We start from the raw sequence: 17,203 nt of genomic DNA on the forward strand, positions 1-17,203 counted from the left end.
CTGCATCAGTGTGGCTGGTGCACATTTGAGTGGGAAACTTGGATGAACATGTTTTACTAAGTGGCAACATTCAGTGGAGATGAGTAACATGCTATGTCAACATTTTTTCTTACACATCCTAAAGATATTTCTTGTAAGAGTTATTGAGCATTTAGATAATTGTACTTGTGCTGCTGGTTTGCATCTGAGACAGTTACAGCTGAGAGGGAGGTTCTCTGTGCTGGTGAAGCCTCACTTGGAGTACTGTGTCCAGTTTTGGGTACCCCAGATCAAGAAGGACAAAAAACTACTGGAGAGAGTTCAGCACAAGGCCACTAAGATCATTAGGGGACCATAAACAACAGCCTTGCAAGTGAACCTTGTGCATTCTTTGCCAATATGTAAGGGGGAGAAAATAACCCTCAAGAACACCACACATTCTGGATTCTACAGGTGTGTGGGCTTAGAGACAAAGAGGTGCAGAGAAGCATTACCTCTACAGCATTTATTTCATGCTCTCCTATTTCCTGACTATGCTGGTCAATATCACACCAAGCGGCAGCAAGATGCTTTGCAAAAACTAGGTGAATTTCCAGTTATTGAGAACATTCAATCCATGACAGGAGTTGTACTGTTATTTCCAGGTGTGAACCAAGAGGTTTTAATATCTACCAACCTTTTAGAAAAGCAGTATCTGCTAGATGATTTGTCTGCTGGCTAGAGTGACACCTAAATTTGTTTTATTATGCTTTATTCCCTTAGAAGAGACATCAAATCTGAATGTATATGTTGGAGAACTTTGTAGTAGTAGGTAGAACTGCTGACCTTTAAAAACACAGTTCACTGTTGGTTGCAATAGAGCTAGAGGTCCATATATTAAAAGTTATGAGGAAGAACTGTGTGAGTTTTTTTCTCGACTTGATTCCTGTCACTGTGGTTCAACACTTGGAAAATATGCACCGAGAAGCAGTGACTCAGACATAGGCACTGAGCTGACCTGATTGAATTCTTAGAGATCTTAGGAAAGAAAGTGGGTAGGCAGAAGACTTTGAAGTAAGGCAGAATTTATGCCCATTAGTGTCAAGGATGCATGACTCTGTATTTCAGACTTTTCTTGCTTGTATTCTAGTACAGCCTATTTTAACTCGTTTGTTATATTGAAGGTGAACACAATAAAACAGTTGCTGTATAAATGTTATAAATAATATTATTTATATAATAAGACATCAAAGAAGAAAATTTTCTGGCTGAAAGACTGTTGATGAATGACTGTATGGTCAGTCCTTAAGGAAGGAAAAATAACGGTCTAAACATGCCATACCATCCTGGAAAATCTGAGCCTTAAAATTACTGCAGACAGTCATTCACTGAATAAGTAGTGAAAAAGTGCATAATTTCTGTCATGCAGTCCACAAATAATCTTTGGAGACTCTCTATCCCAGCTATATCAAGCTACCCATCATCTCAACTACCTGGCCATTGCTATCAAAGTGCTAATAATGCTGAAAGAGGAGGTTAGGAATACACAGTAGAAATAACTTTGTTCCTGCCAGAGATATGCTGGAACAAGTTTTCCTAATCAATTGTCTTTATAATGTTTCCTCCATCAATAGGAACAGAAGTCTCCTGAGAGCCCTAATGAGATTAGCTAAAGGTGCTTTGAAAATGACACCCAGAGGGATTGCAAGGGGCAACCATTGCCGTTATGCAAGAATTTATTACTCCTTGTAAGCAACACAGGGATCTCTATTCAGAATAATTTAATTCAGAACAACATAGAAAAGTCCCCAAAGGCTCAAATTCACCTGTAGTGATTTTCCTGTTTACGTCATGTTTACTGTGGAAAAGGGACAGCCTAAGATACAGCCATGCCCAATTATGTGCAGGACCATGAACCCAACAGCTTGAAAGAGCACCCAAATCCAGTGTGCAGTTCTTTCAATGCCAGATGTGGCATATTTACTTCTGCCCAGCCTGTGGATAAATGGACTGGAATCAATGGGAAAAAAACTGCCACTACTGAAGTTACTTTAGTGGAAGCTTTATTCATTTGGGGGGCATATCCATTTATACCACAGTAGACTGTGATGCGGTAACAGAAGTGATTGTCCTTCTTGTCCTGTCAATATGCTCCTTGCTCACTGGAACCATATAGAGGATTAAGGCTGCAGGGAACGGAATATCTGTTAAAATACTACTTCGTTCTTCTGCACTTAAATGGAGTTAAGGGCTAGAGTCATTGACCAGTGAAATGTTCCAAACAGTCTTTGCACCAACAATAATATCAAAACAAAACAAAACAAACAAAACCCAAACCAAAATGAGCAATAAAAACCCAACCACAATGCCTCACTGTTCCAAAGCTGTGTTTTTTCTGGTTATCTTGCTTCATTGCAGTGACTTGGAATACTCTAGATGTTTTATTCCACCAATTCTCATGAATTGTGTAGCATGTGTAGCATGTACTCAGCAGTACATGCTGCCTTGTTTACAGTCATGGGAACAATGTCTCAGCCAAAGTTAGATTTCTTTGTAGAATACACTGAATTTCACCATTCTCTTGCATCACCCAATAGGTGCGACCAGGACCTTCAGCAGAAACCACGCCTCGGACAGGTTTGGCCTCTCCTGAAGGAGAAAATACCCAAACAGTTTTGCCTAACAGATTCTTTTCTCCCGTAACAGGAACTCTATCACCTTCCTCCTTTTGTAACGAGTCTGACTGAACAGGTCCAGCTCTACTATTCACCAACCAGGTTGCTTGTGCTAAACGTTTCTCCCAGTTTTTCAAGGATCCACCCCCCATGGCTTTGAGAGTGGTTTTCAGTAAACTGTTGTAGTGTTTGATCTTCCCTGCAGCTGGTGCATAGTAGGGAATGTGGAATATCCACTCGATGCCATGCTCTTTGGCCCCGTTTTTTACAAGATTGTTCTTGAAATGAGTTCCGTTGTCTGACTCAATTTTCTCTGGAGTTCAGTGCCTCCACAGGATCTGTCTTTCCAGACCAAGAATGGTGCTAAGAGCAGTTGCATGAGAAACTGGATAAGTTTCCAGCCATCCAGTACTCGCCTCTACCATAGTCAGCACATATTGCTTACCAGATCGAGAAAGAGGCAGAGTGATGTAGTCAATCTGCCAGGCTTCACCATACTTATACTTGCACCATCGGTCACCGTACCACAAGAGCTTGATTTGCTTTGCCTGCTTAATAGCAGCACAAATGTCACAGTCATGGATGATTTGTGTGATAGCATCCATGGAAATGTCAATGGATCTGTCACGAGCCCATTGGTAGGTTGCATCTCTGCCTTGATGTCCTGACAAATCATGGGCCCACCGAGCTAAGAACAGCTCACCTCGGTGTTTCCAGTCAAGACACAGTGCTACCAGCAGGCATACGATTGTGACCACAAACACTAAATTCAAGCATAGCATATAAATCAATTCAAGGTTCCATTTGTTCACATAACCTTCTGCAATAGGAATAGCAAATTCATATGCTTCTGCTGGTAGATTTATGGCCAGTTGAGTTGCCATAACTCCCTATTCCAACAAAACCAGAACAATACTTAACAACTTCCTGCAACTTGAGTTTACCAAAAAGAATCACTTTATATGCCACATATCTTACAATTTTATCTATCATAGCAGAAACAGCCCATTTATAAATCACCACAGGCAGAACAGAATATATAACATGCCACAGGATCCAAAGCAGCTTCATTTTGCTTCCTAATCTGAGCAGAAATAAGTCATAGAAGCAATTGCCTCGCATTGGAGTGCCAAAATATAAATTGTTACAGTGGAGAGCTGGAATCCCCCTCCCACACTGACAATAACCAGGGTAACTCAGTTTGTAAGCAAACGAAGCTGTATTTACAGGCAAAACTACAATCTATGACAAAATGCAATGAATATGTACAAATATACACTATTTACATTTGCAAATATGTACAATCAACAGAAAAACACAACGAAGCTCCCTGGCCCCACTTGAGGGTATATGCTTCTTTCCCAAGGGGCCTTACCCAAGGGGCCCGCCCTTCCCTCTTTCACAGAGCAGGCAAAGAGGGAAGAAAGACAAGAAGCTGAGAGGTTCGTTAAACTTAGCTTGTCAAGGTCAGTATGCCAGTATGTTATCTACGAAAAGAAGCGCAGTACAGACAGACTCAGAGAGACGGACTGCCCGACTGCCTGTACCTTGTTTTGAGTACTGACTCTTAAACGTTTCTCTCTCTCCAATGGAAGTGTTTAGAATAATCATTATTTTGCTTTCTTACACCCAATTGTGATTTATTTACATTCTTTCACTTTTCTGCTCAAACTTTGTGAGGAAAAATTAAAGATACAGTTTTAAAACCATCACAAGACAATAGAAAAGTTGCTGAACCTTGATTCAGCCAATAATGATACATCTTAAAGGTTAGGTTCATACCTATGTGTTCCCAGAGGGGGACACAAGGTATCACTCAGTGATCACTCCCAGTACGTGTTCAATGGCTGGGTTAAGGTGACAAAACTGAAAAACATACGAGGATTCAGACAATAATTTAAAGAAAACTTCCCTCTTCTGAGGCCTGAATAGTGTTCTGAACCTGTCACTAACGTTTGTTTTAGATTCTTAATTGTATTGGTTTGGTTTTCCTTGTAGTGCTTCCATGTTCTGTGTTCAAAATATTCATCAAAATGTAACACTTATGTACAATTTTATTTATGCTGGTGATTCAGTGCCAAAAAGTACTTCCTTTCCTTTGAACACAGTCTGAATTTAATTTGCATTCATCCCATGAATGTTTTGGCTTAGTGTGTAGTGAGGTAAAGCAAGCAGGCTCAAAGCAAAGCTATTTCTATGAGAATCCTGGAGAGCTGTTAATATGCTAGGAAAGATGAATAAAAGATTCCATAAAAAAACACAAATTCAAAGAATGAAGGCAGATTTAAAGGAAAATTCCCCCAGTCAAAGGATTGGTTTATCCTCTGATAAATGTGACTGGAGAAGGTACCTCTACATAAATGTATTTATGTTTGTACTATATATACAGTTCACATCTGACTTTGGAAGTGAAGATCCTCCTGCATCTTGACTAGTCCTGATCAAATGAAAAAGAATTGGTGCACTAGCATTGTGGTTCAGAGCCTTGCCTAAGAGCAGGCTGTTGCAAAACTCCACCTCATGTTACACACAGAATACAGATCTATTGGGCCACTTTGGGGTTCTGAAGTACTCTCTCATAAGGACATGCTCATTTTACTTGGGATTAATAATTGTGTTAATTTTGTAATTATTTAATTCAGTGCAAAGTTTAGTTGGTAACCTTAGTTATAATGGAATGATGGTAATATTTTAGAAAATGGCAAAATTCAGAGGAAATAAGTTGTTCCCTGAAAATTGTGAATATTCAAAAATAGAAAACCAATTATGTAATATTACATTAACTATTACGTGTCTTAGGGAAATGAAGGGTAATAAAATAACAGATCTGTTTCATTAGAAGAAAAATGCATCAAGCATACAATATCTTTAAAGAAATTAAAAACAATAGTGATCCCATAATTTATTTGATACTTCGTAGTAAAAAAGTTCATTAAGATCTCCTTAGGGAGAGGAGTAAATAGGAAAATCTCGTTTAATCATAAAGCCACAGACATTTAACTGATCAGAAAGTGAAAGCCTTACCCATAACTTTAATGAAAATCCTCTTTATATAGATAGATTTTAAAATTTCATTAAAACTATCCTCTGAAGGCCTTGTATTATCTTCTTTAAACATTTGTATCTTGCTTCCATATTCTCCAGAGAAGTCACAAGTTAAACAATTTTTACTTTTTTTTAATTAGCTACATGGCCAGTTTTGTTCACTTTAGATTTTTTAGCAGTATATTAATTGACAAGAGTTAAAAAATAATCACATAGACAGAGAAGAATGAAAGTGGTTCATTGACCACAAAAAGTCTACTGTTAATAATGGTAGGTTTTTTTTCTGTATTAATTCAACAGCTTTGAAATGCATTCCTTTATAGAATTACTTAATGATCTGTTTTTATTTCCACCAGTACAAAACTTTTAGTGTGCTTGACTTTAGTAAATAAAAATTTAACTGTGTAGTCTCAAGATTTGTAGAATATAGGTGTACAATTGAACAAAACAACTTACGTATAAGAAAAGGAGAATTATCCTTTCAGTGAAATGATTGATTTTAATTCCATGGAGGAAGTGGTGAGGACGTGGATAATTTTTTATCTTCCAGGAGGTATTCTAAATGTGACAACTGCCTAATGAACAGGAATTTCAAAGGGGAACTGCTTGTAGTAGGGTGAAAAGGAATTTACATGAAATTGAACCTTACATTAATTTTGTTGTATATTTACAGAGAAACTTGCTTTCTGCCTGCAGCCCAGTGCTGTCCATGGTACATGAGTTTCACTTCAGTCTTGCTTGTTCTGTCTTAAACATTTTTTGCTGCCCACTGCACTTTTAGAATGGAATAGGAATTGGTCTCCTTCTTGAAACAATGATAGTAATTTCTATTTTTAAAATAAAATTAATTATAGATTAAAAATCAACAACTTAGTTTCTGTGGTTCCTCCATGCTCAGGACTGTTAGCTAGCATGTGAATGGTGTTGCAGAAGTCCTGCAGAGGTATAGCAGTAGAAGGGTGCTGTGCATGTAAAAGATTTTCAGGGTGCCAGAACTATAAATGGAAGACCATAGCCAGAAAATGTGAAGGGCTTCAGTGTGGCCTTACTTTTGGAGGGGAAGGGAGGAATTAGATGGGGTTGGAGCTTGATATGTGCATGAATTGCATTATTTCATTTCTTAACATTGACTTTGTGATCTGGAAGATGAATTTGAGATCTGTGTTCTTACATAAATTTGCATTTGGAAATCAGAACCACTGTAATGGGAAAATGGGAAAATTCAGGTAAATAAATGCTCTAAGTAGGAGAGTAATTGTACTTCAAAAAAACAAAAAGAGTCTCCACGAATATATAACTCACCTTCATATTTCCTTGTTCTGTCCCTTAGAGAGGGAAGGTTACATGCAAGAGCATTAGCAATTTTTAATCTCTCTTCTAATTCGCAGAAATCCTATCAAATCAAGAAGCTAATTAAAGACAAAATTGCAATTGCAATGAGTTTTTGTGCCGAAAGTAACTCAAAAATTGCCTAATGAGCCTCTGTTATCTCTCAGTGATTTCAGAAGAAAAGTAGCTAGTCTATCAGAAAAAGATAAACTTCCTTCTATAAAGTCTGACTCTGCAATACAAGTCCATGGTTTAAAAACATTGTTTTAAAGCTCATACTTGGTTGCTTGCTAAGTCTTCCCAGAATGGCAGTGAGTAGTTCTGTTGACTCCCTGCACTGTGTGCACAGCTAAATCAGTAGCCTGTAGTCTCCCCACCACCACATGGTGTTCCTATACTGTCTTAGATACTCTGTGTCAGATTCAGTGAGATCCAGGTGTACAGTTCTCCAAGAGGCATGTCTACTCATGTTTTTAGGATACCAATGCTTTTAATGATGAGAAGAAGCATACTTAATGTTCAGGTAATGCATGATTTCTCAAACTTTCAGTTTGAGATTAAGACTACATAAATTTAGGTGTCTGTGGGTGGATGGATTCATTCATATGAAGCAAGTAATCTATGATGGCCAGTGATGAACTTGCCAGTAGTCAGCAAGTCTAAAGAAAGATTTAGTTTAGCTGATTTAGTTGTTTATGTAGTAAATTAAATCACCGTAGTTGTAATACTAAATCTGTGAACACGTGCTCCATGTAAAAAAAAAATGTTTTCAATCCGTTGATGCTACAAGTGCTCAAATCAAAGTGATTCTTCTATATCTAGAGTTTTCAATGCCCTCTTGGAAATTTTAGAAAAATATCAACTATGAGCACTTACGGACTTGTACAGGAAATTGACTTACAGAGATAACTAATGAAAAATAAAAATACTTAGCTACTGTGGAAGACTAATTCCCCCTAGATAATCAATTTTATCGAGGTTAAGCTCTATCATCATCACTACAAGATGCATATAAAAGGTATTTAGTAGAAGAATCTGGACAGTGAAATTCAATCCTTCCCATGTTATTAAAAAACAAAGGATTCAGCAGAGACCTTGTATTCATGTCTTCTGACAGTCTTTCTGCTGCCACATCTATTGATCCCAGATACCAAAAACTCTTATCTTTCTGTCCCAAAGTTTCCTAGCCTATCGGTTCTTCTGATCTTAAATTTTCTTACCTGTTTTACCCAAATAACTGAAGAACATTGTAAATTTAAGCTACGGACTTTTGTGCCTGACTTGTTCCAACCTGGGATTTTGCTTCTTCATAATAGTTTGGATGAGAGAACTTAAAAACTGAATCTCCACAAGAGAACAGCCTCTATGCCAAAGCATTCCTGCTCACTCACTCCTGTCCCAGCACCATATTCTGCCATTCCCTCTGCTTTTCCAGTGCAGCTTCTTACAACGTCTGAACTGTATCAATGAACCCATTTAAGAAACAAAACAAAAGTCCCAAAATCAAACTCACTACTTTTCCTATATTTTACTTAGATTACACTAATGATAAAATTTGTCATGTGGCCCATTACACTGGCATTGCAGCAGTGGCAGCGAGGAGCTGCAGTATAGGGATAGGATATTTTTCGTGCTGACTTCCTTATGAAGAAAATTTATCATGTAACCCTGCATCTAAAAGCTGTCTTCTTTTCCTAACTATTGTAATATGTATAATAGGAGATTAGAAGATTAGCAGATTACCTGTGCCTTCAGGCAGTTTCCCTCCTATATTTATATAACTGCAGCAGAACAGGTATTTTAATGATCAAAATTAAAACTTAGGTTTTTAATAAATAGGGCTTTGAATAGCAACAACAAAAAAAATTCATGTATAGAATAAATACTATATTTCAATCCAGATTAGAGGCATCAGTATTTTATTTTAGTTGCAGCCTTAAAGCACAATTTTGCAGATGGCTTATGATTCATTGTTACAAAAATTCATTGAGTACTTTGCCCATTACTAAAAGATATGCAAATGTACCAAACATCTCTTGTAAACTCTTAGTTTCAAAATACATTGTGCTTGTTCACAATCTTTACTTGTATTTGTCATCACAAATAAACTCACAGTAGGTTGGAGTTGTGATCACATATTGTGAACATTTAACGTAGTAATGGGTACATCTAGAATAGCTTACTTCATATTAGTATTGATTCAGTTCTTAGCATAAGGTTAGTAATAGGAAATTAATTACTTTTCCTATCAGCAGCTACTAATCCAGTTCTGCTATTGATGCATTTTTTGTGTGTCTGCTCTATGTTTTATTTGGTTCCTTGTTTCTGTTAGAAATAGAAACATAGCAAATATTGCACTGACGTGTTTACTGGGTAGGAAGTAAAGGTTAGATGATAACTGGGCAGTTTGCAGCACTGTCCAGGTGGTCAGAAGGGGAGCAGCTGGGGGTCCTTGCTATGTGGCTCCCACATGAAGGCTCTTTCCCCTTTCTCTGCTCAAGCTGCAGCTGTCCCTGTCTAGCAGATTATCTGCTGTGGGGATATGTACAAACTAAATCTGATTTCCAAGTGCATTACCCTGAGTGATCAGCCCTCTTTCCTTGAAGACTGTGCAAGGGTAAATTTATTTCACTCTCACAATCCTTATCAAAAATACACAACTAATGAAAATTAAAAGAGGGCTATTTTTATTGGTCTTTTTCATTACAAAATCAGCTTAGATATTGTGTTGGACTTGTACTTTTAACAGTCTCTCCTCATAAGGAAGATATTCCACTCCCTTAATCATTTTTGGGGCTCTGCACTGGACTCTCTCAAGCAATTCCCTGTCCTTCTTGAACTGAGGGTCTCAGAACTGGACACAGTATTCCAGATGAGGCCTCACCAGAGCAGAGTAGAGGGGGAGGAAAATATCTCTTGACCTACTAATCACACCCCTTCTAATATACCCCAGAATGGCATTGGCCTTCTTGGCTGCAAGAGCACATTGCTGGCTCTGGTCAACATTCCATCCACTAGGACCCCCAGGACCTTTTCCCCTTCACTACTCTCCAACACCGTCCTTAGGTTCACAATTAAAGAATCGAGGGTCTCTTAACTTTAGCTTTGTCCAGCTTTCTCTTTGGCAGATTGCAAACACCTGCCAAAACCATACAGAGCCTTAAAAATTGATTGCAAATAGTTTTATGTCAAAAGCCTTTGTTTTTGAAAATATAACCAATATTCTGATCCTTGAAACATTCCTGTGACTTATAATTAAGCATATGCATAAATGGATGTATACGTATATTCATACATTTTGAAAATCACTTTATGATTTTCTTCAGCTATAATGTATTCTGAGTGAGTACTACCCCTGTAATTTCTTTCTCAGGTTATTTTCTGACTATTAGGATCCTTGCCAGTGTGTGTGTGCTTTACTGACCTTTCCTTAATTGCCCTGGAATTTCCATTACAGCATTTGAAAATTGTCATTAGTTTATTTGCTAAGGTGCCAATGCTCATATTGTTTGCCACCTACAGAGAAGCGCAGTAATACTTGCTGATAACATCACACGTCATTCTTGGCTGGGCTTTATCTCAAATAATAGAAGGAGGCTGTATGTCTTTTCCCTAGCTTCAGTATTCTTTTTTCTAGATAAAATCATTTCACTGAGATAACCCAGCAGAACAGTTTGAAAGACTCATCTCTGAACTTAAATGATTCTTCTGTTCAGAGGATAATAGCAACTCTGAATACCATACATGTAAACTGATAGATGCTGCACTGCATTAGTAAAAAAATAAATCTCAAGCATATTTTTACAGTTTGTTTTCATATTTATGAATTTTTAAAATATCTTAAGCATTGCGTTAGTTGAATTATCAGACACAGCAAAGCAACACACAGATGATAAATAAATAAATCTTCTGAAAGTCTGGGTCTACTGACTTTATTTAGGAGAAATATTCTTTGCAAAAAAAAAAAAAGTAAAATTGTTAAAAACTGAAATTTCTGTAAACTGAGAAGGTGTGAAAGTCTAGTGAAAAGAAGAAAGTAAAAGAATAGAGCTTTTTGATGATGATATACCCACTTTCCATGCAGTTATATTCAGGTTGTTTTTTCTCAGTAGTGTATACACCATCTTTCCTAAAAAATGTAGCTATTACATGTCTCTATTTTTTTTCCTAACTGTGTAACTCTACTTTCTGGATATAATTTTACATTATTTGCTATCTCTTTTAATTTTGGTTTGTATACTTATTTCATCAGCTGCTGGTGTGTTATATCTTATGATCATCCAGCATGGATCTTTACAAATTTACTAGAGGAACTTAGTAAACAAAATCATAATGATTCAAGGGGGTTACCATGCTGTGGTATTTAGCTTCAATTTAAGTATTTAATTGAAGTATCCTGGGGTGAACTAAGAAGACAATATCGCCATCAATACACAAATAATAGGAGCTTTATCATATAAGTTTTAAATCAAAGTTAAAAAATATATTAAATTTTATATAGGCAGCGGAGGCATTAGATAATTTCCTGATAACATTATGTCCCTGACTAATTAACTTCTCAGTAGAAGGTACTAGAGCAGCCTTGTGAGTTCTGAGTAGTCAAAATAAAGAAGATTTAGGTCCAAATTATGCAAGTATGAGAAGCATCTAGAGCCTAGTTCTCTGTGTCTTTGAATCAGCACCAGGACATTGGGCAAAAGCAAGCTGCACAGCTGTTACCTTACTTGACCTGATAAAGCCTGGATTTTTCTTGTTGAGTTAGGAGAAAGAGAAGCACTCATTTATCCATATAAATATGTTAGTGGGTCTGTCTGAATTTCAAACCCAAGAGTAGTCTCAGGTAAAAGAAGACAATTGTAGGTACTTTCAAGGTGGGACAAAAATTGAGGATAAGAGATAAGAGACCTGACTCAACTAGCTAATAAGCTGTTGTTCATTATCAAGACTTACAGCATTTTAATTTTTTGAGAGTGATATATTCTATCCCCATTTATTCTGGTACAAGCTAATAGAGACTCAGACAATTTTCTGAGAAAAAAGGAAAATCATCATTACAGATATTGTTCCTTAGAAGTAGGTGCTTAGTGCTAATATACTTAATATTGCACCTGAGGAAATACTCCTAGATTGACTCTCAGTACTTGCTCTTACTGCCAAAGCATGTCTTCCCACTTCGTATTAAGTTAGTGAGACAGCTTTCCCACTATGGCAGACTTTTTATTTTATTTTTTTTTCCAGATCTTTGGATGAAAATTTATTCTGTCAGCTCCACGTTTGGTCCATCACATTTGCAAACTGTTCTCAATTTGGTAAGCGGTTTTTGCATTTCTTTCCCGGATTTTAAAATGAAGACTTTTGATTCTTCAAATCTTCAGGTCTGTTTATGCTTTTTGGTCACTTTTCATACTATCTCCATACAATGGAACAGTTAAAAAACAAATGAACTTTTTATACTTCACTGTCTTTTTCTTTAAATATTACCTCTGTGCCCCAGTATAGTACCACATAACACCAAATTAAAATGAGCCCTGCTATCCTATATGGGTCTGATTTTAAATTTCTGGAGAATTGGGAACTCGTACTACATGGTAAATAAATTATTTATTACCAATATGCTATCCAAGTGAACAAAGAGTTGCATGTATTATATAATATTCAGTTGAGACATACTAGAAAATAAATCAGGGAGCTCAACTTTCATAAAATTATTTTCAGTCCAAAACTGGTTTTGGCTGTTGAGTGTGAAGTCCAGAATTATGGAAATGTTGTGATGTTTCTATTTGTCTAATCAATTGAAGTGTTGTGTCACTCAGGCTTTGGTCTCAGGCCTCCATTGTTACTCAGCGTGGCGTAGCTGCAATGCAAGCCAGCTTCCTTACCCTCAAGCACAAGAGTTCTTATGTCTGAGGGACCTCTGTGTGATGGTTTGAAACCGTCTTTTTAATTTTTCCTTGTAAAGTTCAGAACAGAGAAAGTGAAAGAATGTAAATAAGTCACTATTGGGTGTAAGAAAGCAAAATAACGATTGTTCTAAACACTTCCATTGGATAGATAGAAATGTTTAGGAACTATTACCCAAAACAAAGTAGGCACTCTGCACATTCTGCGTTCGGCAGTGGGGGCAGTTGCTGGGCTGTCTGGCTGCTGTTTCTTCTTCTCTTCTGGCTGAAGATAACACGTACTGACCTTGGCAGCTAAGTTAACAACTTTCTGCTTAACTAACTCTGCTTCTCTGTCCAGGGGGGTCTGGGGGGGAAGCTCCTGGGAGAGGGAGGCCCCTTTGGGAGGGTCCCCTTGGGGGAAGCAAAGGGAGATCGGTTGTGCTTTTTCTGCTGATTGTATATATTTGTGAATGTCGTGAATTTTGTATATTTGTATATATTCATTGCATTTCATTGTAGATTTTAGACTCTGCTTGTAAATACAGCTTTTCATTTGCTTCCAGACTGAGCTAGCCTGGTTATTGTTGGTGGGGGGGGAATTTCAGCTCACACCGACACACTCTGTTATTTGTTCAGCTCCACCGTTTCAAGTAGCCCTTATTATTGACCATGTTCCTCACAGACAAACTGTGCACACGTCTCTGCCACAGTGCAGAGGAGGGCTGGCAGTGAGGTCTTTAAGTCATATCTGTCATGGTATTTCTCCAGTAACTTCTAAGACCAAAAAAGTGGTCTTAGGCAGCAGACAAATTTGCATCTCAATTTTAATCAAAGTGTTGCTCTTATTTTGCAGACATGCTTCTTCATTATAGTGGCAGCTCTTTCTACCACAAAAATTTTGAGCTTGTATAATTAAGTGTGGCGGGCTGAAAATTCCCCCCCAACATTAACTTTGCCAGACCAGCTCAGATGGAAGCAAATGAAAGCTATATTTAAAAACCAAACTACAATCTACAATGAAATGCAATGAATATGTACAAATATGTAGTATTTAGAATATTTACAGGTATTTACAATTATCAGACAGCACAAGGACCGCCCTGGCCAAAAGACCAGGGAAGAAGCTGTAAGAGCTTCTCCCTCCCTGCCTCCTCCTGACAGCCCTGTACAAAGGGAAGAGAGAAAGAAGCAGAGATATATTAAACTTAGCCAAAATAAAAGCAATGCAGCCAAGGTCAAGCAGATGCAAGTTAGTATCTCCCAGACTGAAGCGAGAAGAGAGAGAGAGATTGTTTTGGGAACCAAATCTTATGGAAAATATCCCTCCAATGAAATCGTTTAGAATAATCATTATTTTCCTTTTTACACCCAATAGTGATTTATTTATATTTTTACTACTTTCTGTTCAAGATCTGTGAAAAATCTTAAAGGCATAGTCTAAAACTACCACATTAAGAGAATAATTTCACTTTTCGAGGTGTGTTTGTTCTGGCAGAACCACATCAAAAATGTAAACTGAAATTCAATATCTGAAATTAAAATATAATTGGAAGACAGCCTGATGCTTCACATGAAAGACTCAGCAGCCATACACATAAGGGATCATGGTGTCTACCAAAATGAAGGCAAAAACTACACCTTGGATTCTAGACAATCACTGAAAATTCTTGTATTTACATAATGTACAGTGTTATATCCCCCAGAGATGCAGAAAGCAGCAGCTCTGACCATCTAACTTCTACTAGTAGGGTGCTCGCCTGGAAAGCTCAATGCTCAATGGCTTGAAGTCCAGATGGAGAGCAGTGAGAAGTGGTATCCCTCAGGGGTCCATACTGGGACCTGTACTGTTTAATATTTTTATCAATAATATAGACAGTGGGATCAAGTGCACCATCAGCAAGTTTGCAGATGACACCAAGCTGATCGGTGTTGTCAATGCATCAGAGGGACAGGATGCCATTCAGAAGGATTTGTACAAGCTGGAGAGGTGGGCCAAGGTGAACCTCATGAGGTTCAACAACAGCAAGTGCAGGGTTCTGAACCTGAGCTGGAACAGTCCTCACTATCAATACAGACTGGGGGATGAGGTGATAGAAAGCAGCCCTGTGGAAAAGGACTTGTTGATGCTGATGGATGAGAAGCTGGACATGAGCAGGCAGTGTGTGCTTGCAGCCCAGAAGGCAAATCACATCCTCGGCTGCATCAAAAGATGTGTGGTCAGCAGATCCAGAGAGGTGATTCTACCGCTTTGCTCTGGTGAGACCTCACCTGGAGTAGTATGTACAGGTCTGGAGCCCTCAATACAGGAAGGACATGGACCTGGTGGAGAGGGTTCAGAGGAGGGCCACGAAGATGATCAGGAGGTTAGAGAACCTCTGCTACGAGGACAGGCGGAGGGAGCTGGGGTTGTTCAGCCTGGAGCAGGCTCTGGGGAGACCTGGTAGCAGCCTTCCAGTACCTGATGGGGGGCCTACAGGAAGAATGGAGACTGTTTACAAGGGCCTGCAAGTGACAGGATGAGGGACAGTGGCTTCAAACTAGAGAAAAGCAAATTTATATTGGATGTTAGGAACAAGTTCTATACTTCAGATCACAAACTATCAGTGTGTTATGCTCACCTCTTCTTTCTTTCCCCCTCTCTCCTTTGGAAATTCAAGGTTTCAGACAGGAGTTGATAAAATATCTTACCTATCCTGTCTTGTGTTCTCAGAGGAACTAGTGGGCAAAGGTTTTTTCTGGGAAACCTGATATTTTGGTATTTGGCTTCCATACATAAGAATCAAAACTGACATTTAATTGTTTTACTACTTGGCATTAATGTGGTCTTACTGTAACATAGAATTTTAATAAGCAATAAAATGTATAAAGCATACAGGAGTAAACTCTTTAGTATAAGATATCATATATACTTTATTACATGTATTGTATCAGCTGAATGCAAATATGATCAAAATTAATTACTGTATGTTGGAAATAAATTGTTTTGAAATGTTTCCAATGATGTAATCAAAGAGTTACGTTCCAGCCAAACATTTCAAGTCTGACATATTCTAATGAAAAAATCTTCTATCAATTATTTTTTCTCTAACCAGCTCTGGCTATAGAGCATTGTTTCTTGTAGGGAGAACATGACATTTCTTTCACATAATTCATACTGATTTCCAGGAGATACAATACAGAGAGATAATTTCAATTAGTGTGTGATGCATCCACTGTGATCTGAATGCTGTAATGTTTGCTTCTGTCACTGTGATAACTTACAGTAATTGTACCCACAAAAAATAAAATAAAATTTAAAAATGTCCAGGAAGAACTCTTTAGCTAATACAGAAAGAACATGGTGGTAGGAAGTTCTCTGAAAAGGAATAACCGTTTTTCTCATTCAGCAAACCCAAGCTTCAGGCCACTAACCACATTTTTCATTTGAAGCTTTTTTCGTGTTGAGGGTTGAATAAAGGGGAGGTTGTGTGTGTGATAAAATTTCACCTTTGAATATCAATTTTTTTCAGACTTGTGCATGTGATTTTGTATGCAAGCCAAGAGTCTTTACTGGCTATATTTTTAATAGCATCTTTTTACTGGCAGCATTTAAATAGCAGGGAAAGAGTGAAAGGTAGAGTTACCCAGCAGATTTTTAGTTATTTCACTTGCTAATTTCTAGCTAAGTCTAGTGGGCATTTTTGCCAAGAGCCATTCTGCATGAAGCAGAGCGCAGGCTTCAGCTCTGTGGAGCAAACCAGGCACAGCAAAATACTTTCATAGCCAACAATTGTGATGGCAAGCCAAAGCTGCTTTTAGACAGACTGGGAAGGAGACAGACACAGGAGTCATCACATACATGTGATATTGTCCAGATCAAAGAAAGTTTACTTGTGGTCTAGATCCAACTTAAGAGTCCTACATTTGAATAATTCCAGATAAAGAGAGGGGTCAGGGCTTCTTTCCTTCATTGGTGGTTTTGATATCAACTCACCAAACTGGGAAAATAATTTGCAGCTCTGACTTCTTCTCTCTTTTGGCAGCCTCAGCTTCTTTTAAAAGGCAGTTTCAGGGTCTATCGATTGTTCTAGAAGAGATTACTTTTTCTCACCTGATTTTCCACTACATTATTATTTAGTGTCAGTAACTGCAACATTTTTCACATTTCTGTGATCATTGTCATCAAAAGATGCTAAAAAGCACCCCAGTCCATCAATTGCAATTTCCCCCTTTGTCTGAATTTTTAATGCATAAACACACCCACACAACTGCTGTGTGGCTGGTCCTACCTTAACATCGTGTGCCCAATGCTGCATTGAGATGGGTGATAGAGCT

Source organism: Indicator indicator, chromosome 2 (assembly GCF_027791375.1).
Source record: "Indicator indicator isolate 239-I01 chromosome 2, UM_Iind_1.1, whole genome shotgun sequence".
Taxonomy (NCBI): Eukaryota; Metazoa; Chordata; class Aves; order Piciformes; family Indicatoridae; genus Indicator; species Indicator indicator.